This window comes from Bos javanicus, chromosome 23 (assembly GCF_032452875.1).
Source record: "Bos javanicus breed banteng chromosome 23, ARS-OSU_banteng_1.0, whole genome shotgun sequence".
Lineage (NCBI taxonomy): Eukaryota > Metazoa > Chordata > Mammalia > Artiodactyla > Bovidae > Bos > Bos javanicus.
This window is the reverse complement of record NC_083890.1, coordinates 14,263,151-14,286,177: the sequence shown is the minus strand read 5'-3', so window position 1 is coordinate 14,286,177 and position 23,027 is coordinate 14,263,151. Positions and strand designations below refer to the sequence as shown.

The window sequence follows — 23,027 nt, the reverse complement described above, 5'->3', positions numbered from 1 at the left end:
ATGGGGAAACCCCAGGTTCTCTTTTTAATGAATGAATGAATTAAAGAACAAGTGCCATTTGAAGGGCTTGGAACTTCAGTCAAACCTGATAATGAATAGTTTTTTACATTGAGGTATGGCGTACATACAATAGAGCACACAGGTCTGTAGTGTACAGCTTGATGCCTTCTTATTTGTGACTGCTGCTGCTGCTGCTAAGTCACTTCAGTCGTGTCCGACTCTGTGTGACCCCACAGACGGCAGCCCACCAGGCTCCCCGTCCCTGGGATTCTCCAGGCAAGAACACTGGAGTGGGTTGCCATTTCCTTCTCCAGTGCATGAAAGTGAAAAGTGAAAGTGAAGACTACACCCGTATAACCCATTTTCCAGCACATCCTCAGTCTTCCTCGTGCCCCTTTCCAGTCTCTATCCCACGGGGTAACCACTATTTGATCTCTGTCACCAAAATTGGCTTTACTTCTTCTTGAGCTTCTGTAAATGCATGCACACAGTATGTTTTTTGTGTGTGTCTAGCTTTTAACAAAATATCTGTTGTGTACAAGTGTTCATTTTCTGTGCTAGGGAGTATTCCACTTGTGAACCTGCCACAGATTTTGTATCCATTCTGTTGATTGATATTCTCTTGTTGCTAGTTTGGGGCCCCTAACTCAGGGTCACTTGAAAAGAATGGGGGATTTATTGTCTCAGGTGACCAAATAACCAGGAAAGTTGGCAAAGAAGCTGGCTTCAGGAATACTTGGATACAGCAGCTCTGTCTTTTTCCCTCCCTCTCATCTGCTTCCCAGCTTTTCTTTGCCTAAACTCTAATCTCACTGACCTTTTTTCTTCACATTGTAGGTGGAAGGGGGGCAGTTGTTGAGGAGCTGATCAATAACCAGCCCTGGACTCACCTCCATCTGGAAATTCTGTGACCAGGAAAGGCCTCTCTCTCCTGAGATTTTTGTCTGAAAATCCCCAGGGAGGGTTCTAAGACAATAAATCCCCCATTCTTTTCAGGTGACCCCAAGTTAGGTTTCTGTCACTTGCTCCTGTGACAGTTCTGACAAATATACCACATATGAACCTTAGATTCAGACCAAAGGCCCTTGAGGGACTCCCCTAATCTTTTTCAGGCTCATCTACTTGGTGGTTCTCTTTGCACCAAAACATCACAAGTATATTCTCTGAAGCCAAGGACAGTGTGCACTTGTTAAGCACACACCTGGTGTGCCCCAGCCCTGGGTGAGCTCTGGTGCATGGAGGCAAGTGGATAGCCTGGCCCCTGACCTTGAGCTCTGCACTGCCTTACACAATTTCTCATAATTGCTTTCTGAATTATGCTCCTTTCCTTGGTATGATATTGACAAACAAGATTTGATAGATTCTCTCCAGGTCATATATTTTAAGGTATCACCAGTTAATATAGGAAAGAAACGATGTTCATTTTTTAAGTGATTGAACTCTAGCCACATTTATTTTCAGCAATGTGTCCAGAGACTTGAGTCGCTCCCTCTCCTGAGCTGGGGATAGACTCCTTGGCCCCAGGAAGACCAGCCCTGTCTGACTGCTGTCTTCCTAGGTCTGTGACAGCCTAACATTGTGTTACCAGGAGCAACATGTGTGTAGTGAGAGAGTGAGACACCTTGACTCTGAAGCCATGACTGAAGTGGTTGGTGGGAGGAGAGTTCTGTCCATCTGCTCCTGAGTGCCAGTGGGACACCCTGATGGTCCATTACACCAGCTGCCTGACATGCTTCCTGCAGGGGGGGAGCTGACGCTGGCTGCGACAGGCTGCATCATTTGGCCACAATTCTTCCCTCTCCCTATACTCACACCCTTTGTTGTATGTTCTCAGCTGGGAGAGTGGTACCCATCCCTTGACTCTCAACTTGTCATGTAACTGGCTTTGTCCAGTGAAATATCCATGGGTGAGACCCCTCTGAGGCTTGCATAAATGCTCTCTTGAAAACACACCTAGGCCAGCCTGGAACAGAGCCACATGGAGCAGAACAGTCAGCCCAGTCCTCCTAGCCAAGACCAGTCTTTGTCAGCCAGTACCCAGCCCAGCTCCAGACATGTGAGTTAAACCCAACTGAGGCCAGAAGAACCACCCAGCTGAGCCCAGACTGGCTCACAGACTGTTTAAATGTTATGGTTTAAAGCCACTAGATTCAGGAGTAGCAACATATAGATCACACATCTGCTATAATGCAGAGACTGTTAAACCAGATGCATGCAGATTAACCAGGTGGATAAAAATGCTGAACCACTGAAAGATCCACTGAGTTAAGATATTTGAAGTGAAAAGAGTATTTTGAGAATTGCTTTTTAGGGCCTATAGTCACTGAAGTAAATAGTAAGCACTTGTTATCAGGTAGAAGAATGTACTTCATGGAAAGATAAAATTGAATTGTAATTAATTGATATGTCAGGGAGAACTGCCAAGTCATTTAGAAAACAATTTTAGTTGTTAGTTACATGAAATATTTTTCTTGCAATGGGTACCGATCCAGTTTTTTGTGTATTTTTTTTTCCATAAAAATGTTTGTCTTTCCTTTGTTGTTTTAACCCTAACTCCTCCATTTCTAGTGGCCTCTTCTCTTCCAGGGGTACACAGAGCCTTAAGCATGTCTTGGGGATCTTGGGTAAGAAAATAAGAAAACTAACTCAGATTAAAATGTGGCAAATTTTTGCACATTGGGGCACTGGAATGAGAGTGGAAGTTGAAGCAGACTTTTCTTCTAAATACTTCTACTCATGGACGGAGGAATGGCTAAAAAAGATGTGTTATGTATACACAATGGAATACTACTCAGACATTATAAGGAACAAGAGTGGGTCATTTGTAGAGATGTGGATGGACCTAGAGACTGTCATAGAGAATAAAGTAAATCAGAAAGAGAAAAACAAATATAGTCTATTAACACATATGCTTGGAATCTAGAAAAACGGTACAGATGAACCTATTTGCCAAACAGAAGTAGACACAAACATAGAAACAAATGTATGGACCCCAAAGGGGGAACGAGGGGCGTGGGATGGGTTGGGAGAGAGGGGCTGATGTGTGTACATGGCTATGCACGGAGCAGAGGACTGGTGAAACCTGCTGTATAACGCCGGGAACTCTACTCGATGCTCTGTGGCGACCCAGAAGGGAGGGGATATTTGTGCACATACAGCTGATTCACTTCACTGCACAGCAGAAAGTAGCACAACATTGTGAAGCAACTATACCCCGATTAAAAAGTACTTCTACCCTTAGAGGAAAGGTGGACCTGGGGCACCTGAAAAGAGCCAACTGTGGCCGTGGTAGCATGTCCTTGAAGGTTCATATTTAATCTAATATAGACACACCTCAGAGACACTGTGGGTTTGGTTCCAGATCATGGCCGTAAAGCAAGTCACACACATTTTTTTTGTTTTTGGCTTTTCAGTGCATAAAAGTTATGCTTACACAATAGTGTAGCCTACTAAGTACGCAATAGCAGTATGTCTAAGAAAACAATATGCATACCTTCATTTAAAAATACTTTATTGTTAAAAATATGCTGCCCGTCACCTAAGCCTTCAGCAAGTCATGATCTTTCTGCTGGTGGAGGCTTGAAATATTGAGAGAATTACTAGCATGTGGCACACAGACACAAAGTGAGCAAATTAATTAGAAAATGGCACTGATAGACTTGCAGGAGGCGGGACCACCACAAGCCTACAATCTGTTTAAAAAAAAAAACAACGGTATCTGAGAAGCACAAAAAAGTGAAGTGCAATAAGACAGACCTGTAAATTTTTGTGAAACTTGCCTGTGATTCCAGATTGGTGGTACCCTAGGAGCCTTGCAGAAACCATATCTTTTCTGGAAAGCACACTTTTTTTAAAATTGAAGTATAGTTGTTCTGGGTGTTCATTGGAAGGACTGATGTTGAAGCTGAAACTCCACTACTTGGGCCACCTGATGTGAAGAGCTGACTTGTCAGAAAAGACCCTGATGCTCGGAAAGATGGAGGGCAAGAGGAGAAGGGGACGACAGAGGATGAGATGATTGGATGGCATCACCGACTCAGTGGACGTGGGTTTGGGTGGACTCCGGGAGTTAGTGATGGACAGGGAGGCCTGGCGTGCTGCGGTTCATGGGGTCACAAAGAGTCGGACACGATTGAGCGACTGAACTGAACTGATAGTGTTTTACAGTGTCATATTAATTTCTGCTGTACAGCAAAGTGATTCAGTTAAATGTATATAAACATCCTTCTTCATACTGTTTTCCATAATGGTTTATCACTGGGTATTGAATATATTACTAGTTCCCTGTGCTATACACAAAGATCTTGTTGTTCACCCGTTCTCTCGATAACAGTTTGCATCTGCTAGTCCCAACCTCCCATTCCATCCCTCCCCCAACCTCCTCTGTTCTCTGTGTCCAGGAGGCTGTTTCTCTTTTGTAGATAGGTTGATTTGGGTCGTATTTTAGATTCCAAATATAAGTGATATCATATGGTATTTGTCTTTCTTGTTCTGACTTAGTTCATTTAGTATGATACTCTCTAGTTGCCTCCATGTTGCTGCAAATGGCATTATTTCATTCTTTTTGTGGCTGAGTAATATTCCATCGCATGTATATGCACCGCATCTTCTTTGTCCATTTGTCTGCTGATGTACATTTGGGCTGTTTCTTCATCTTGGCTGCTGTGAACGCAGGGATGCACGCATCTTTTTGAATTGTTGTGTCTGGATGTAAGCCCAGGAGTGACATTGTTGGAACTTACGGTAATTCTATGTTTAGTTTTGTGAGGATCCTCCATACTGTTTTCCGCAGTGGCTGCACCAGCTTACCAATAGTTAGGAAGGTTCCCTTTTCCTTACCCCTCTCCAGCTTTTGTTATTCGTAGGCTTTTTAATAATGGCCATTCTGACTGGTGTGGAGAACACACTTTAAATGCTAATCTTAAAGATTCTCACAGATAAAAATTGCAAAGAACATGAGCTCACAATTTAAAACCACCAAACACACAAGGAAACAAGCCACCATGAGCAAGAGTTATTAGAAGCAACAAATTGAAGGATCAGATCCCCCAAATGGGAACTTTTGTAATCGTGATACCAAGTACAAAAGTAGGAAGCTTAATATGTTTGAAGAATGAAAGGATTGAAAGTATGGTGTGAAGCAAAGAACAGCTACCAAAATTGACCAATTTGCAAAAGAACTGAATACACCTTCCATAAATGAAATGTAAAACTCTAAAGAAGGGACTCACGGCAGAGTGAGGCATTGCGGCCGTGAGAATTGGTGATCTAGAAAGTAGATGGGAATTGACCCCACTGCCTAGGAGATTTAGTCTTTGTCATGAAGAGAATGGATCTCAGTTCCTGGGGGAAGGGTGGTGTCTGGACCCAGCCTGGTGGTGCCCTGTTCCCTGAAGTGAGATGGGCAGATGGAAGAGCATCAGCCTTCACTTTCTTTATTAGGGAGGACAGGAGTCATGGAGACAGAAAAACAGGGGGATGTCTGCTCTGGTAGACAGAGCACAGTACATCAGGGAGGACTACCCAGAGCCACGAAATGCTTCAGAAGAGTCACAACAGGTGTTCTGGTGGTCTATTGCTATGTAGCAAACCACCTGAAAATTTAGGGACTTGAAACGGCAATACCATTGATTTTGCTTAGGACTCAACTATTGGGCAGGGTTGGGTGGGGAAGTTGGCCTTTACTTCTCATAGCATCTACTAAGTTACTCAAGGAGGGGTAATAGTTAGCTTTCAGAGTGCCCCCGCCCCGGACCCCAGCTGGCTGGTTGGTGCTGTCTGTCAGCTAGGAGACATGGGTCTCTCCAACACTTATGTGGCTTTGCTCACACCTTGGTGGCTGAGGCCCCGCAGAGAAGGCAGATGTTTGTGATGTTTTTGTTATCAGGCTTCTGAAGCCATACGGTGTCACTTCAGCTACACTGTATTCGCTGAGGCTGTCACAAAGGTCTGCCCTGGTTCAAGGAGTGGGGGGAGTGGGGAGGTTCTCCAAGAGCATGTGGAATGAGAGGTGCTGTTGCACCTCTTCAGGAAATGCAGTGTGCCACAGGTGAGGCCAGTACAGGATCAGGTGATGCTTGGAGACCTAGGCAGGTGACCCAGCCTGCTGCCATCGTTGGGCTGGGATCTGGTGGCAGAATTACAGCCCTGAAGCAGGTCGTAGACACAAGCAGGGCCAAACCTGGGAGATTATTAGCAGATGGCATAATATAGTGGTTAAGAGTACCAATTCTAGAGCCTGTGTCTGAGCCCTGGCTTCACCAACTAAGAGTTTATAATCTTGGGCAAGGAGCCCAACCCCTCTTTGCCTCTGTTTCCCCATCAGTTTCTGGGAGAATGACACTACTTAGCTGACAGGTGTGTTGTGAGACTTCAGGGAGTTTATGCAGTTAAAGAGCTTAGAACAGTGCCTGGTGCCCAGGAAGTGCTATCCAAGGATAAGCTAATACTGTTGATGGGCTGCTTCCCAGAAAAGCACTAAGAACAAAAGGGGGAACCAAACCGCCGAATGGTGTGTACTGGAGCTCCTAAGTGAGGCGAACCTCCAGTAATTACAGGACCACCAGTAATGAGAAGGATGCTGCTGGCGGGAGGAGGGGCCTGTGGTGGATCCCTGGTGCCGTGAGGGAGGTGTCCTGGAGCGGGGAGAATGGTCTCTCAGCCCTGGCCTGGAGGTCTTGCTGGGCTCAGAGGTAAAGCCAAGTTCAAACACTATAAAATTCTCTGCAATGTTGTTCAAGCAGTAAAAGTAGTCAGGAGTCCTGAGGCTACTTAGAAATAGAACAACTGTTTTCTCTTTAATGAGCCGCCATACGCGGTGTTTAATTAAAACTGCAGGAGCATGCAGGAACGTGGACCCAAGGATGGTGGAGGGCTGTGGCTGTAGGCTTTTGTCTGTCAGGGCTGGTGAGGGGGGCACCCTCAAGGGCTGGGCGCAGCCACACCCCTACCCCCAGCTGCTTCCATGCAGCCCTGTGGCTGCCTTCAGGTTCCTCATGGGCCTTCATGATTATTTTCACCCTCATCATCCCAGGGAAGAGTCATGCTCTACCTGCTTCAAATACCTGTGAGGCAAATAGAGCAGATTCCATCTCTGAGCCTCGGTTTCCACACCTAGAAAGTGGTGAGGATAAATGAGTCCTCCTCACGAGCCCGTCACTAGGTCAAGCAGGGTACATGCAGAAATGGTGGACACATGTCCACTCCCACCCTGTGGGCACCCCTGGTCAGAGCAATTGAGATGGATCTTGATGCTTCCAGGGTTACGGGCGTCGAATCCCAAGCCGTGTCCTGGTGAGGTGCTCCTTCATTAGGGGATTCCGAAGTCAAATAAGTTTGGAAAGCTGTGTCGTCCATATGCTCCTTCCCACTTGCAGGGTTGTAGCTCCTGTGGGTATTGTATAGGTTCTGAGAAGTCCTGGTATAAGCAATCCTGCCATGTGTCATGTTGTCTAAAATTTCTCACCATGGAAACTCTGTTTCATACAAATTTTTCTTGTTTTGCCCATTAGCATCACGGAGCAGTCTCTAGGAAATACCGGGGTGGCAGAAATCACATGTGGAAAATCCTTGATTTCTCTGAACTCATTGCTCATCTGAAAAATGAAGGTAATTAACACCCACCTTGCAGGTTGTTATGAAGATTAGAGGCAGCGTACACAAAACTCCCAGCCCAGGGCCAGGCACACAATGGATGAACAGTGAGTTGAAGCCACTCTGGCTTGGGCAGGGCCGAAAGCACAGGGAATGATGCTGAGGGATGCAGATACTAAAGGTGGGAACTGAGGCAGGGGCTTGACCATGAAGGGCCAGACCAGCACAGCCTGGCTGGAAGCTGAGCCTAGCGGCCCAACATGGGAATTGGTCCTAGCAGGGGGTGCACAGCTGGGTTTGCAGGAGAGGGCTATGTGAGCTTGCTTGGGGCTCAGGGGACTACTGGTGGGTTAGTGAGTCATTGGTTAATGGCTTCATTCCCCACATTTTTATTGAGCACCTATTGCATGTATACCAGGTACTCTTAGCCGGAGAGGATATGTCAGTTAACAAAGCAAAGTTCCTGCCCTCCTGGAGCTCACGCTGTCAACCAGTAAGCCGACCAATAATATTTTAGGTGACGATAACTGCTACAAAAAATAAAGCAATGTGGAGGGGCAGAAAGATGGATGGGTCTTATTTTAAGGTGGTCAGAGGAAGTCTCTGTGAGGAGGTGATGTGGGGAGAAAGCGGAAAGAAGCAAGTGATTTCAGACTCACTGACTCAGCATCGTCACTGTGGTCGTCAGTAACATCAGCATGTCAAGTGCCCCACCCACCTCCTTATCTTCACTGGTTGGTTGCAGTTCAGTCGCCCAGTCGTGTCTGACTCTTCAACCCCATGGATTGCAGCACTCCAGGCTTCTCTGTCCATCGTCAACTCCTGGAGCTTGCTCAAAGTCATGTCCATTGAGTCGGTGATGCCATCCAACCATCTCATCCTCTGTCGTCCCCGTCTCCTCCTGCCTTCAGTCTTTCCCAGCATCAGGGTCTTTTCCAATGAGTCAGTTCTTCACATCAAGTGGCCAAAGTATTGGAGCTTCAGCTTCAGCATGAGTCCTTCCAATGAATATTCAGGACTGATCACTTTTAGGATGGACTGGTTTGATCTCCTTCCAGTCCAAGGGACTCTCAAGAGTCTTCTCCAACGCCACAGTTCAAAAACATCAATTCTTCGATGCTCTCAGTGCCTCTCTCACATTGTTTGCCTCCTCAGGGTGCAGTTCCAATAATGTCCACAAGGTGGAGTAGTGACACTAACCCGGTCCAGGGACTGTGAATTCGTAGATGCATCCAGGTGTGTGCTCAGTTGCTCAGTCGTGTCTGACTCTTTGCCACCCCATGAATAGTCTGCCAAACTCCTCTGTTCATGGGATTTTAACAGCAACAGTACTGGAGTGGGTTGCCATTTCCTCCTCCAGGGGATATTCCTGACCCAGGGATTGAACCCGCGTCTCCTGCATCTCCTGTATTAGCAGGCAGAGCCCCCGCCGCCCCGCCAAAGGATCCAGTCAAGGTTGAGAGTAGTCTCAACTACAGGGCTGTCTGCAGCCACAGGAAGCCCACATAATTGGGTTGTAAACTTGACCGAAGGGCTTCCTAGGTGGTGCAGAGGTGAAGAATCCACCTGCCAATGGAGGAGACTTAGGTTCGATCCCTGCGTTGGGAATATCTTCTGGAGGAGGAAATAACAACCCACTCCAAGATTCTTGCCTGGGAAATCCCGTGGACAGAGGATCCTGGCAGGCGACAGTCCATGGGGTCGCAAAGAGTCGAGCACAACTGAGCACACACACTGTCCACTGTGCTAAATGTGACTCACAGTGTGGTGGGGACCTCTGGCTGGCTGCCACCCAGTGACTACAGGCTTTGGGGAGGGAAAGGAAAGCCCCCAGGAACTTGGAGGGCAGCTGAGTGAGGGCAGGGTGAGAGGCCCCCATCAAGGGCTCCAGGGAGTCCCAGAGCTGGGGTTGGCACGGCCACCAGGAGAGTAGTTCCAGCTGGGACTTTTTCTCTTCGCCGTGAGGCGCAGCGGTGGGGGATTTAAGGCTCCATCTGCCTCTTGCTGTGAGGAAGGCAGGGGAGGACGCAGGAAGTTGGCTCTGAAAGCTGAGCCCTGCGTTCAGCACAGCCAGTCTGGAGAGAGGGTAACAACCTATCTGTGTGTGGTTTGTGCCCATTTAGCTGCTGTTACTAAATCCATCTTCGCTTTGGGAGAGGGCAGCTGTGAGCTAGCTGGCTGCCGGCCCCAGTTTATGGGGAGAAGGGGAGTTGCTCAGATCCCAACCCTGCTCATCATCCCCTGGGCAGTAGCTCCTGGACCATCCCGGGGGGCAAAACTGCCACGACCCTCTGTTTGGAGTCTTCTTTCAGTGCCCACTGAAAGGGGCAAGCTGGCACGCTCCTCTGGGTGGTCCTTTGCCAGGACCTGCCCCTTCCTCCCCAGCTGGGGGACTGACTGCCCTCCCAGACTCATTCCAGCGAGGTGGAATTGCAGGATTTCCAGTGTCCCTAGCACTTTGCTCCTAATAGCATGCGAACAGATGTGCATGGTTCTCTCCAAGGACTCCCAGGTAGGGAGAGCGGCATCTTCTCCGTGAGGTTCTTTGCTTTTCTCTGGGAGAAGAAAATCCGTTTCCCATGACTCTGGGATTTCACTAACCTGTATATGTGCAGCTGAGGGCTCTGGGTGTAGCTCCACCTGTGCCCTGACTCTCTCCATCTGCAAATGGGGCAAATAATACTTACCCGGTAGGGTCATCTGATTAACACAGGATAATACGTCTAACAGCAGCTGGCACCCCATCAGAGTTCAATAAACAGTGTGTGTTTTATGTCTAAATAGCCTAAAACATGGAGAAGGAAATGGCAATGCAGTCCAGTATTCTTGCCTGGAGAATCCCATGGACAGAGAAGCGTGACGGGCCACAGAGCATAGGGTTGCAAAGAGTTGGACATGACTGAAGCAACTGAGTGCACACACAGCCTGAAACAGTTTTTTATAACTATTAAGGGCCAACCATGCATTCTTAATCTGTGATCTTATTTATTCCACAGAAAAATCCTATTTGGTGCATTCCTCCTTTTTTTCTTATTAACTTTTTTTTCTGCAAGAAATATTTGCATTCTCATTGTAGCAGAGTCAAGCACTGCTTCAATATCTGAAGTAGAGTACAAATATCTTTCCTGAGCAACTGCTTCATGGACCCCCTACCCCTCATCCCCAGCCACCCCACACACAACATTCATTAGAGGTAACTTCTGTGCAAGCTTAGTGCTTACCTTTCCAGACTTTGCACACTCGTGTGTTTATAGGATAGTCCATGGAGATGCAAAATTCAGATCCTTGTCGGTGTTAGGTGAGCATTCCTGTTAGAATCAGCTTCCGGAGAAGGTGCAGACTAGCTGTTTCTCCCAGGCGGTGCTTAGGTCCCTATCAACACTCATCAGAGTGCCCAGAGCATGTGAGCTTTGGTAAAAGCAGACCTTCAGCGGGGGTTGGCAGCACTCTGTAAATAATTACCATTGAGGTCTAGGAAGTCATAGCAGTGAATGTGTGGGGTCCACTTGCTACTAAATGCCCTTGGCCTCTGTTTCAGGCTCTCATCAGGGGATATAGCTGCTGATTGCCAGGACGTGACTCTTCAGGCCATTTTCTGCCAAACTGAGGAGCCAAGGACAGAGGCCATGCCTGGCTGCGCTGGGGTGGGTCAGACACTGGGTCTGGGTTTTTGCTGTCTTCCTTGCTGCACACAGGCTTTCTCTAGTTGCGGAGTGTGGGCTTCTCGTGCAGCGGCTCCTCTTGCTCTAGGCACGCAGAATCCTCCCCGACCAGGGATTGAACCCACGTTGCCTGCATTGGCAGGCAGATTCTCAACCGCTGGACCACCAGAGAAGTCTTGGTCTGGGTTTTGAGGTCTGTTTGGGCAGGGAGGACAGTGTTCTGTGGGCACTAGGGAGCCTTAAGGCCAGAATTGGGCCCCCACCTTCCCCAGCTGTCCCGGGGCTGGAAGCACAGCGCTTCCTGGGCAGGCCTGCAGGGCTCTCCTCACGGGCTACCCATCCACTCCTCATGAGACCAGCTGTAAGGGGAGTACAGTACCCCGCTAGTACCAGTAGTACCCCGCTTCACAGACAAACTTCTAGAGAAGCAAAGGGTTAAGAACACACACAGACTGGGAACCAGTCAGCACTGGAACAAAGTTGCTGGATTGAAACCCCAGTGTCAACAGGAGGTCTCACTTGCTTATTCCTTCATTTTTTGTGCACAGGGAACATGTGAGTACATTCTGATTATACATAAGATAAAAATGAAGCTCTTTCAAACCCCTGGTAGCCCCCTCCCCATTGGTAACCACCATTTTTTTTCAAGTGTGTCCTTCCAGACTTTTTACTACACACACACACACACACACACACACATACACACATGCACACAGCTGCTACTTTAAAAATAGAGATTACGGTATACAAATATTTCTATGACCTTTTCTTCTTCAGTGTGTTTCTTTCCAGATTCACGTATTTAGACCTATTTCCTCTTTTTAAATGGCTGTACCATGTTCTGCAGTGTGGCTATATTGTAATTTCACTTCAGCTCTATTAATATTCCGTTTAGTCTCTGTAAAATGTAGATAGTAATAGTACCTGCCACATAGGATTATTGCGAGATTAGATGAGATAATACATGGAAATAGCTTAGAATCAATCCTGGCACATATGTGCATATACATTCACACGTTCTCTCTCAGGATCTTTACCAGCATTACCATCACTGTTCTCAATAGGCTAACATTATTTCCAGTCTCTTGTTACGAAGAATGCTACAGTGAAGATTTTGTGTGTGAGTTTGCCTATGGAGTATTTTTCTGAAATGCTGGCTGAGGAGTCAAGGGTGGCAGGAGAGAGGGTGGGGAATTTCTCCCCTAGTTCAGCCCCATGTCCCTGGCATTTGCTTTCTCTGAGCCCACAGCTCCCACAGGGTGGCCCCTCTGCATGCTCTACCTCTTGTGGAACTTAAATCCCTTTAGCCTTGAGTGGTGACAGCCTCTGGGGGCCTCCCCATCCCTTGCTTATTCCCTTAACCCTGTTCACCCCCCCCAAGCTGATCCTTTATGTGAAAAGTGAAAGTGTTAGTTGCTCAGTCATGTCCGACTCCTTGTGACCCTAAGGACTATAGCCCACCAGGCTCCTCTGTCCACGGGATTCTCCAGGCACGAATACTGCAGTGGGTTGCCATGCCCTCCTCCAGGGGATCTTCCTGACCCAGAGATCGAAGCCCATCTCTGACATGTTCTGCATTGGTAAGTAGGTTCTTTACCTCTTGTACCACCTGGCCTTAGCGCCATTTGAACCCTCTGGGGGTGAACTCATTGTCTTGTCTGGGCTCTGACACACCAGCCTTTTGCTTGTTATAAATCACCTATTCATCTTCCTTGACTGTTTTCATAGCATTGCCTTTATGATTATTTATAAAAACTCTTCAGATAGTATAAACATTAGAATTTCATTAAATATGGTATGTTTTATCGTAGCTCATCTTTAAAAAATTTAATGTAATACATGCTTGTAGTAAAATATTCCTCAATAAAGAAGAGTATAAAATGATAAAACGAGAGTCAGATGTCCCCAGAATGAGAGGCCTTCCAGTGAGTTCTGTGAACACACAGAGTGTGGATGCTGACACAGCAAGGAAGGTGTGAGGGTGACCCCTACATCCCAGCCGTCTCTAGGTGGTCATTCTGCGGCTAGCACCGTTCTGGTTCCAGCCTGGGGTAAACACCGCCCCTGCAGCCATTCTCCACATTGGGGCCTGGGGCAGCCCACAGCACAGCCCTTCTCCAGACAGGCCCCCAGCGAATCACCTCGACTGTGACCTGCCGTCCTCATCTGGCCCCACGTTTGTCAGCTGCAAGGGAAGGAGTCTCTTCCTCCCCGCTGCCCTCCGAGTCCTGGTGAGTTTGGGCGGTGGCCCTTCTGCTCTGGATTCCCCTGGTCTGACTCAATCTCACCCTTGCTCTCCACTGAGACCTCGGGTCCCTCCTGCCTGCAGGTGTTGGATACTCTCCCTTTGGACTGTCTTTGTTGCCGTTTCAGTGGGAAGGGGTAACAGATACGCTTGTCCTGTGCAGAAAGCCTGCGATGACTTGAATCACAGGAAACAATTGTATCTCCCGGGGACGTGGCTTGATGGGCAGCCCGTGTCTCCTCCAGCCTCGATCGACCCCTAGCCCTTCCTGCTAGCCCTCCCCTGACACGTGGGCCCACACCCACCCTGCCTGCCCTCCGTCTCTCCTGTACCCGCAGGTTAGATTCTCTGCCTCCTGCCAAAAAGTTAAGCTCGGAGGTCAGCACCAGACTGTACACCACATCACCTCCCTCCGAGGGCCCTGGCCAATACCCGGCTGGCATTCTGACTTCCCCACCTCGAGCACCCAGTTTGAGGTCCTTCCCAGGCCCTCTCATCCTCTCTGCTGGAGCCCAGCGCCCACCCCTCTCCCCCTGAGACCCCTTCCTGCCCCAGTTTCCTGACTCTGCAGACTGCAGCCCACCACCTGATTTTAATAAATGAAGCTTTATCTTTTGTCTGTGGCTGCTTTCAAGACCCAAAGACAGAGTTAAGTCTTTGTGACAGAGATCACAGGGCTCCCCATTTAATCGACAGTATTTTGTGTGGCCCTTCGCAGACCAAGTTTGCCCACCCCTGCGCATACTGCTGCCAGAAAGGGAGGTCGTTGGTGACCTCCTGCCCTGGACCTTGCGACGTGGTCAGTGGCTCCTCCAGGAGGAAGCATAGGTGACTCTTGTCCCCTTGCCCTGGTGGTTGCAGTGACCTGCAGCCTTGCACAGGTTCCTCGGTTACCTGGCCTCGGGGCAGAGAGCGCACCCCATGGCTGGAGGGAAGCACACGACTTGGGTCACCAGGCTGACGGAGGAAGGCGAGAACCCCTCCACCCGCACGCTTCGGGAGGTGAGAAGTTTCACCTGGAGGGGGCGCTGGTGAGCAGGGAAAGCAACGCAGGTCTTTTGTGGAAGGGCACTTGCCAGCTGTGCCCTGGTTCCTGGGGCATGGGGTGGATGTGGAGCGAGCAAGGCAAGGGGCGGTGGAGGTTTCTGGAAGCTGCGGCTCCGGCAATTAAGGGAACCTGGAGCTCCTGAAATGAGCTCCAGGAATGCCACTCCCGCAAGGGTCAGAGCATCACAAGACTGGCCTGAACCTAATCCCTGCCACCCTCAGCCACCCACAGGGCTCCCCCAAGCTGCCGCCTTCACCGCTGCCCTGCTCTGGCCTCCACATAACCAGGAGGCAATTCTTTGGAAATTTCTAGTTCTACCACCTGCTGCTGCTCTTTGAAGGTCACCTTTGCCTGCCATGTGGCTGAATCCCATCGGTTAGTCACCTGACCCCATCTTGCTGGGCCATCCTGCATCCTCTGACATGTTCTTAAGTTCTCTTAGATCTTTTAAACTGTCTCTTCTCTTGGCTTCCGTGACCTCACACTTGTGCTCTGCTTCCTCCTCCTTTTGCCCTCCTTTGCTGGAGCTTCCATCTTGGCCGTCCCCTAGACGCTGCGTGCGGGTCTAGGACCCATTGGGACCCATCTTCTTTGGTCCCAGGTGTAGAACCCCTGCCCTGGCTTCTCCACTGGGCTCCAGACCCCTTTACAGAGCCAGCTACTTGACATCACTACTCAGATCCTCATTTCCACCTTAGCATGTCCCAAAGCAGAAGTCCTGATTTCCCCACCCGAGACCTGGTCCTCTCCTGTTCTTCCAGTCTCCACATGGCAGTACCTGCCACACATCACTCAAACCCCATGAGCTCAGTTTAGTCACTCAGTTGTGTCCAACTCTTTGTGACCCCATAGACTGCAGCCTGTCAGGCTTTCCTGTCCATCACTAACTCCCAGAGCTTGCTCAAACTCATGTCCATCAAGTCAGTGATGCCATCCAGCCATCTCATCCTCTGTCGTCCCCTTCTCCTCCTGCATTCAATCTCTCCCAGCATCAGGGTCTTTTCTAATGAATCAGTTTTTTTGTGTCAGGTGGCCAAAGTATTGGTGTTTCAGCTTCAGCATCAGTCCTTCCAATGAATATTCAGGATTAATTTCCTTTAGGATTGACTGGTTTTTATCTCAATTCCAGACTTTCCCCTCTCCCCTCACCTCCACATGAATAATGCATTCTGTTGGTTCCAATTCAAGACATTACCCGTAACTATCCTTGCACCTACATCTCCGCGGCCCCTGCACCTCTACAAGCCGCTCGTTGCTGGTGCCTATGCTTGCGATAGCCTCCTAACTAGCTGCCCAACTCTTTTATGCACCCAGGGCTGTTTTTTATTTTATATGTGAATCGTGTCAATCCTCCTCCTGCTAAAATATCAAAGGTTATTCATCCCACTTACGATAGTGCTGCTGCTTATCGTGGTTCATGAATTTTGTGGCCACACCCATCTCTGCCTGCATTGTCTGTGCCTCTGTGCTCCAGCTACACTAGCCTGTGGTCCTGCTGTAGGACATCACGCTTGTCCCCTCCACGCCTAGGATGCTCTCCTGGCTCATCCCTTGGCTGGATCCTTCTAGTCATCCCTGTGTTAGGTCAAAAGGCATCTTCTCAGTAAGTTCTTCCATGTTCATCAATTCCAGGTGACCACTCCACTCACCCACTGCCAGTTTGCTACCGTATCGCACTTGTCGTTTTCCAAGCAATCTCCCCTCCCTAAAATGACATCATTCATTAATGTGTCAGGAGGTTAAGAACTGAGATTCTGGAGCCCAACTACCTGGGTGCAAATCTCAGCTCTGCCATTTCTAGCTGTGTGACCTCAGAAAACCTAGATGGTGTGCCTGTGCCTCAGTTTCCACATCTGTGAAATGGGGCGATCTAAACCCTGCCCACAGGCCGAATCCAGTACATCACCTGTTTTTTATTCACCCACAAGTTAAGAAGGGTTTTACATTTCTAAATGGTTGGAAAAGTCAAAAGGATATTCTGTGACTTGTGAAAATTACATGAAATTTAAAATTTTAGTGACTGTAAGTTTTATTGGAACACAGCTACCGCCTACCACTGCTTCCTTATTGCCATAGCAGAATGGAGACATTGTGAGACTGCAGGGTCCATAAAGCCTAAACTAGTCAAGCCTGAAGTATCTACTATTGGTTCTTAACAGCAAATATTTGCTGACCTTTTGGATAAATACCATCTAGGCTTGATATAAATGATTTATTACATGTTGTGCTTGATATCTATATATAGATAGATTAGCTGTAGATGTTAGGTAGATATGTAGATAGGTGGGTAGATGGATGGACGGATGGATGGATGGAGAGAGAGATAGGTGCCTTTCAACAACATGAAGGTGTCCACTGTTGTTTAATACCGGCCCTCCCCATGCCAGCCTGTGCAGTGGAACTTTCTGCCACGGTGGAAACGCTCTGTATCTGCGCCGTGTGGTGCGGCCGCCGCCAGTCACGTGTGCCTATGGAGCATTTGATACATGGCTCGGGTGACTCAGGAACTGAATTTTCAATTATAGTTAATTATAATTAATCTCAATTTTAATTTAAAATGCCACCCGAGGCTAGTGGCTACCAGATTGGACAGCCCGGCAGTAATGCAAAGCCCACGAGAAAATGCGAGCCTGACATATGGCAAGGCCTCCATAAACACGGGCTGCCTGCCCCCTCTCTTCCCCCAGCCTCTGCCCTCCATCTCCTCTCTCTCCTCCCCTGGCCCCGCACTTCTCCTTCGCTCTTGGTCCAACTTTCTCTCCTTAGGGCACGTCCTGTCTCTCCCCAAAGCATCCCCCCATCGCTACCCTGCAGGCCCCTCCTGCAGGGCAGGGCCTGCTAGCATCCACGCCTCGCCCTCAGCTGACTTCGTTGTGGCTGTAAATCAGCTCCGATAATTTTCCATCTGGTCTGGGGCCTTAGCAGAAGAGAGGGAGCCAGGCCAGGTGGATCCTGCCTGGAGGCGGGGAGGGTAACTGGGCCCCTCAATGCGGCAGCCAGGGATGCGCCATCATTTCCGAGGCTGGTGCCGCGCTCACAGGCACCCATGCCAGGAGCCGGCGCCAGGCCCGAGCGGGGCTGCCAATCACAGAGGAGCCAGGGGCCTGGATGCAGGTGCCGGGGCCGACAGCAGATGGATGTTCTGGAGGCAGGGACGAGGGGTCTGCCGGGCAGCGTCCCCAGAGCATTCTGTTCCTAGTCAAGGGCCTTGTTACCGTCACTGCAGCTGCGGGGCCCTTGTTAGTGGCAAGAAAGGGCATCGGGGAAGCCTTGTTCAAGAGTGAATTTCCTGTCCAGTGACAGCCCATGCTAGACCCTGTCCTCATACAGAGCCCATCGGCCATAGGGCACACGGGCCCCCTCCAGGGAGGCTGGAACAAGCAGGAGGGGCGTGGGTCCTAGCAGGAGAGTGCCAGGTTAGGGAGGGGACATGGCCCCGGGCTCAGAGAACATCGCAATCATTTTTCATTAAGGTGTGAAAAAGCAAGGGCGAACCGCCCAAGTGGTTTTGCGAACAAGCCAGTTCACGGCTCAGGAAGCCTGCCCTCCACACCCATCTAGGCCTCTCAGAACTAGCTGTATGCTGCTGGACAAGTCACTTGCCTTCATCTGGGAAACAAAGGGGTTGACTAGATGGATGTTTCCTACCCGAATGCAGGGAGAGTCGTGAGCAGTGTGTGGGGGCTTCTTGGTTGTCACAGTGACAAGGAGGTGGCATGGGCCAGGGTTGTCCGCCTCCTGCAAAGAGAGATTATTCCACCCAAGAAAAGTCATTCCACCAGAATGCTGGTAGCACCCACTGGGGCAGCCCCTCAGCTGGGACATCCGCCTGCCTGTGGGAGCCTCTGCTGGCGCTCTACCCGCTCCCCCCGGCATTGACTGTTTTAGCCTCTCCCAGGTTAACTCTCAGCTGGCAGCACCTGCATTTCTTCACCAGAGGACTTTCCCTGGCAGCTGGGTTCTGTTCTGCCTGCTCACGTGGCAGCCAGAACACTGGGAGTTAATGGGCCCTGGGATCAGCCCTGGCCAGTAACTGAGGGTTAGGATTTTAGGTGTATATATCACAGGCGGGTAACTGAACTGCATTCCACTCAGTCTCCCAGAGGACGCCTGTGGAATCAGCCTTCATCACCCACAGTGGGACCTAGGATGGTAACATGGGCTTCTTCCCTTCCTTGTCTTATCTCCCAGGTCCCTTATTCTTACTTGAATTCTTGTCTTGGGATTGGCTTGGGGGTGTCCAGTCAAAGACTTTCCTGCTAAGCTATCCAGGGAGACAGGAAGATGAGTGCCCCTGCCCACCTGAAGTTTGGAGGGAGTCTGAATAACTGCTTGGGACTTGAACTTAACTGGGAGGAAGTGGCTGGGTCAAGAGCACAGAATGGCAGGTGCCCCACGCTGCCCAGGGTCCCGGTGTCCTGAGCAGACACAGGGACAGCTTGGGGACCCAGATCCCATTTCTCTCCTCAGCATCCGCCTTTAGGTACATCGCTGGGTGAAATCACCTACTGGCCAGGAAAGGAGAGCAGACACATCAAAACACATCCTTCTCATCATGGCTAGTGCTCAGCCACTGAAGGAGTGGTGATGGTCACTTCATCTCTCCCAGGGGCTTCTTTTTCAAAGGAAGATAAAAGTGGAGGAAGGAAAAAAACAGGAGCAACCCATGGTGATTTTCCATCTCTTTTCTGACTAGCCTCAATGAAAAAAAATCCAACGTGTGGCCTAAATGGTCCCAAAGACCAGAGCCACTCAGGTCTAGCCATGAGTTACAAATAACAAAGGACATGGGTAGTGAAATAGAATGGGCCAGCTGCCCCACAAAGAAAAGGAAAAGGGGCCATGTCTGGGTGGCAGAAAGAACTGGTTGACTGCCCCAGCCCTCAATCCAACCCCCTCCCTTTCCACCCAAGAGTACTAAGGGACAACCCTTCTATCCAATCAATGTGTACTGGGAGGACCATGGGGACAGCTCTTGCTGACCTAATAGAGATGCTGCCCCTCTCCTCTCCACCATACTTCCACTTTCTTCCTGCCGGAAATGCAAATGTGATGGCTGGAACTGCAGCAATCATCCTGGGCTCATAAAGGAAAGACTTAAGAAAACCTCATGTGAAGAGTTGACTCATTGGAAAAGACTCTAATGCTGGGAGGGATTGGGGGCAGGAGGAGAAGGGGACGACAGAGGATGAGATGGCTGGATGGCATCACCAACTCGATGGACATGAGCTTGAGTGAACTCCAGGAGTTGGTGATGGACAGGGAGGTCTGGCATGCTGCGATTCATGGGGTCGCAAAGAGTCGGACACGACTGAGTGACTGAACTGAACTGAAGAAAATCTCAGACTTTGGTGCTGACATCCTTGAACTTGTAGCCTATTCTTATGGGAGGAAAAATGAACTTCTTTCTTTTTTGGACACTGAAGTTGGGTTTTCTGATCACTGCTGCCCAACACATTCCTGACCAACTGAGGCAGTTGGCCATGCTGTCTGACCCCTGTGTGGCTTCATCATGTGTCAAGTCCATCACATGCCCAGCCTCTCGTTCCAGCTCTTTATCTCGGCTGCTGCTGTGGGAACCAGCTTCTCACAGCATCCTCCGACAGCACCCTGTCTGCTCAGTCCCGCCCTCTCCCCACCTTGGCAGTGGACACCTAGAGCCTGCCCAGCCATGCAGATGCACAAACAACCTTGAAATGTGAAAAGTATCGGTACTGCTGTGGCATGACACAGCCATCGCTCAGTGATGGTCAGGAACTGAAGGATAAGCGGTGCCCTCCACCCACCCCCACCCCGACCCTGAGTAGACATTTTAGGAGCACATAGAGGCCCCCAGTTTGATGGTAGAGTGTTCAAATCAGCTTATTCACCTTCCTGTTTTGTTCTTCCCAGATCTCTACTTCTGTTCTTTCCCTAACCCCTAGACCCTGTTTCAGACTTTGCTTTGGGGGCTGGGGGAACCCAGGCCTAAGACATTTTAGATCGCTGCATCGGTCAGCATGCTCACCCTCTCTGGACCTCAGTTTTCTCCTCTGCACAGTGGGTAGACTGGGGCCGCATGCTCTCCCTCTATGCATCCCTGTGCCCTGTCCTTGTCCCGCCACATCACCATGTCAGCCCCAACTGAAGGTGCCCCAGGCGTAGGGCCCACGACTGCCTCAGTCTGTCTCTGGGGGACCCAGGCTGGCATCACATGGACAGTGAGTGGAGGAGGGAAGAGAACAGCAAGAAGAAAGTGTTAATTATAAAATGAAGCAAGCCAGAAAGAAGGAACAAACCCTCAGGCTGGAAGCTCAGTCATGTGAAGGGAGAGAGGATGGAGGTTGCCAGGCGGGTGCTGAGCCCATTAAATGGGAATGAGCTGGGGTGGTGAGCGCCAGCCAGGGGCAGGGGTCAGACACACAGCCGGTGCTAATTAGCTGCAAGTGGCTTTGGTCACAGGTCACTGAGAGCAGAAAAACAGTCCTGCCAGGGCATTGCTGAGTCAGCTGGGGACCAGGGGAGAGCGGGCAGAAGACCGCTAATGGGCTGGAAGACGGGCTGGAGGCACGGGGGCTGGGATCCGTGGCCGGCACTGAGCTGTCTGATCCTTTCAAAACCCCCTGACTTCCCAGGTCCACTCCTGTGGGAAGTTCTGAGGCAGTGCAAGAAGCCCCCACAGCCCCCGAGTGCCTGCCTGCACCATTTTCCACAGTAAAAGGGCATGCAGTCCGCGACCTCACAGAGGTCAGTGTGGAAGGCCTTTCTAGATGAGGCTGCACGGGCTGAGGGAGTGCTTCCAGAAAGGTTTCCGGGAAGACATGTTGTCTTTGTTCAGATCTAGAAGTCATCTAGAAAAGCAAAATGGGAAAGGGGCAAAGCATGCCCAGCAGAGGGACTGGCAGGTGCAAAGTCCAGGAGGCAAGAGAGAGCAGGGCAGTTTCAAGAGCTCTCAGCCCTTCTGAGATAGTTGGGGAGTTTGAGATCAACATGTACACACTGCTACATTTACAATGGATAACCAAAAAAGACCTACTGTATAGCACAGGGAACTCTGCTCAATGTTATGTGGCAGCCTGGATGGGAGGGGAGTATCCTGTATGTTTCAAGCTATGGGCAACATTTTTCACTTGTAGCAAGAGCACTAGAGTACAGAGGTTAAAGTAAAGAAACAGATCCAATATGGAATAGGTTTTGTCCCTATTATATCAAGAGTACCTACTTGGCGCTCAGGTGCCTGCAACCAGCAAGCACCAGCTACCCTTGGTCAAGAGGGGATAGCGGTGACTGAGAATTTTCCTCCCTCTCACTGCCTGGTTTCTAGCCCTGAGATATCTGTCCCAGGCCTCCTGAGATGAACCAGGAAGTCAAGCACCAGATGCTCACCTCCGGGGCCAGGACAGCAATGCAAACTTGGATTTGCTCTTTCCCTTCCATTTCCCCTTCTCCAGTCACAGGGACCACTTCCCAGGAAAGGGAAGGTCTGCGAGCCTTAGTCCCCGGTCAGCCGAGATGTGGGCTCTGCAGGGAGGCCTCACTCTCTCTGTCCCACTTTCCCTCACACACCAGCCATTGCCCAAGGGGCCCTTGACCTGAATTCCGAGACCAAATCCTGGGTCTGTACTTTGCGCTGTGAGTCCTCGGGCATAGCTTCAGCCTCCCCTCCCCTGTCTGTAAGCTGGCAGAAGGCATGCCTCGAGCCTCCCTCAGGGCACCGCCCTCACCAGGGATGCCCTTGGTGCAGGACATGCAGCCCTGCTTACCCCACAGGGCGATGTGAGGTGCTGGGTGCATCTAGCCTGCCCTTGGCGCAAGGTAGGAGCTTCATGGAGCTCACTTCTCTCCCTTCTGCCGTAAGTCTGAGGATCTTCTGAGGGCAGGGCTGTGTCTCCCCTCAGACGGGGGCTCCTGAGGGCAGGGCCGGGAGCATGCCCCTGCCTTCCTCCAGCTCAGTAGCTGTCTCCCCCTCTTCACCGCCCCCAGCCCTGGTGATGCTCTAGTCTTCTTTCTGCTCCAGAAGATGTCTCTTCTCTCCCAGGCAAGCCTGCCACCTCTGGATCTGCTGCTCATCCTCTCTCTCTCTCTCTGTCCTTCTGCCTGTGTGTGTGAGGAGGAACACGCTGCATTATGCTAACTCCTAGCTTATCCTTTGGTGATTAGAAGGAACATCGTGCTGCAGGCAGAGCCATCCTAATTACAAGGTGGAAAGCGCAGCTTTTCACCAAGAGACAGCTCTGTGCCCCCAGGGGCCCTCTGTGCCTCTCCCGAGCACAGCTGTGGGTGTACAGCACCGGCACAGGCTCCACGGTGTTGGGCAGGGGCGCTCCCCCGAGGAGCCACCTGGTCCCCTCTCTGTTTTGCCCACCTTCTACCTTGTGATGGGGGAGAGAGTGACCTTTGCAGGGAGGAAATGAAATCCCTCCACAGGCCAGATTCGTAACAGGCATCCATGACCCCAAACCAACTCTCTTCCCTGCAAACACAGAGGCCACGGCAGGAA

At 50.2% G+C, this 23,027-nt stretch overlaps 1 long non-coding RNA gene across 1 annotated transcript in view; it reads left to right on the top strand.

Annotated features, from left to right (window-relative positions):
* The window catches only part of LOC133236219 (uncharacterized), a 62,917-nt gene that overhangs the window by 12,443 nt on the left and 27,447 nt on the right, over positions 1–23,027 (top strand). Inside the window, exons 2-4 of the long non-coding RNA XR_009732790.1 lie at positions 7,512–7,608; positions 11,132–12,835; positions 13,377–13,486. This is a non-coding gene — a long non-coding RNA (uncharacterized LOC133236219). The remainder of the gene's footprint in view (positions 1–7,511; positions 7,609–11,131; positions 12,836–13,376; positions 13,487–23,027) is intronic.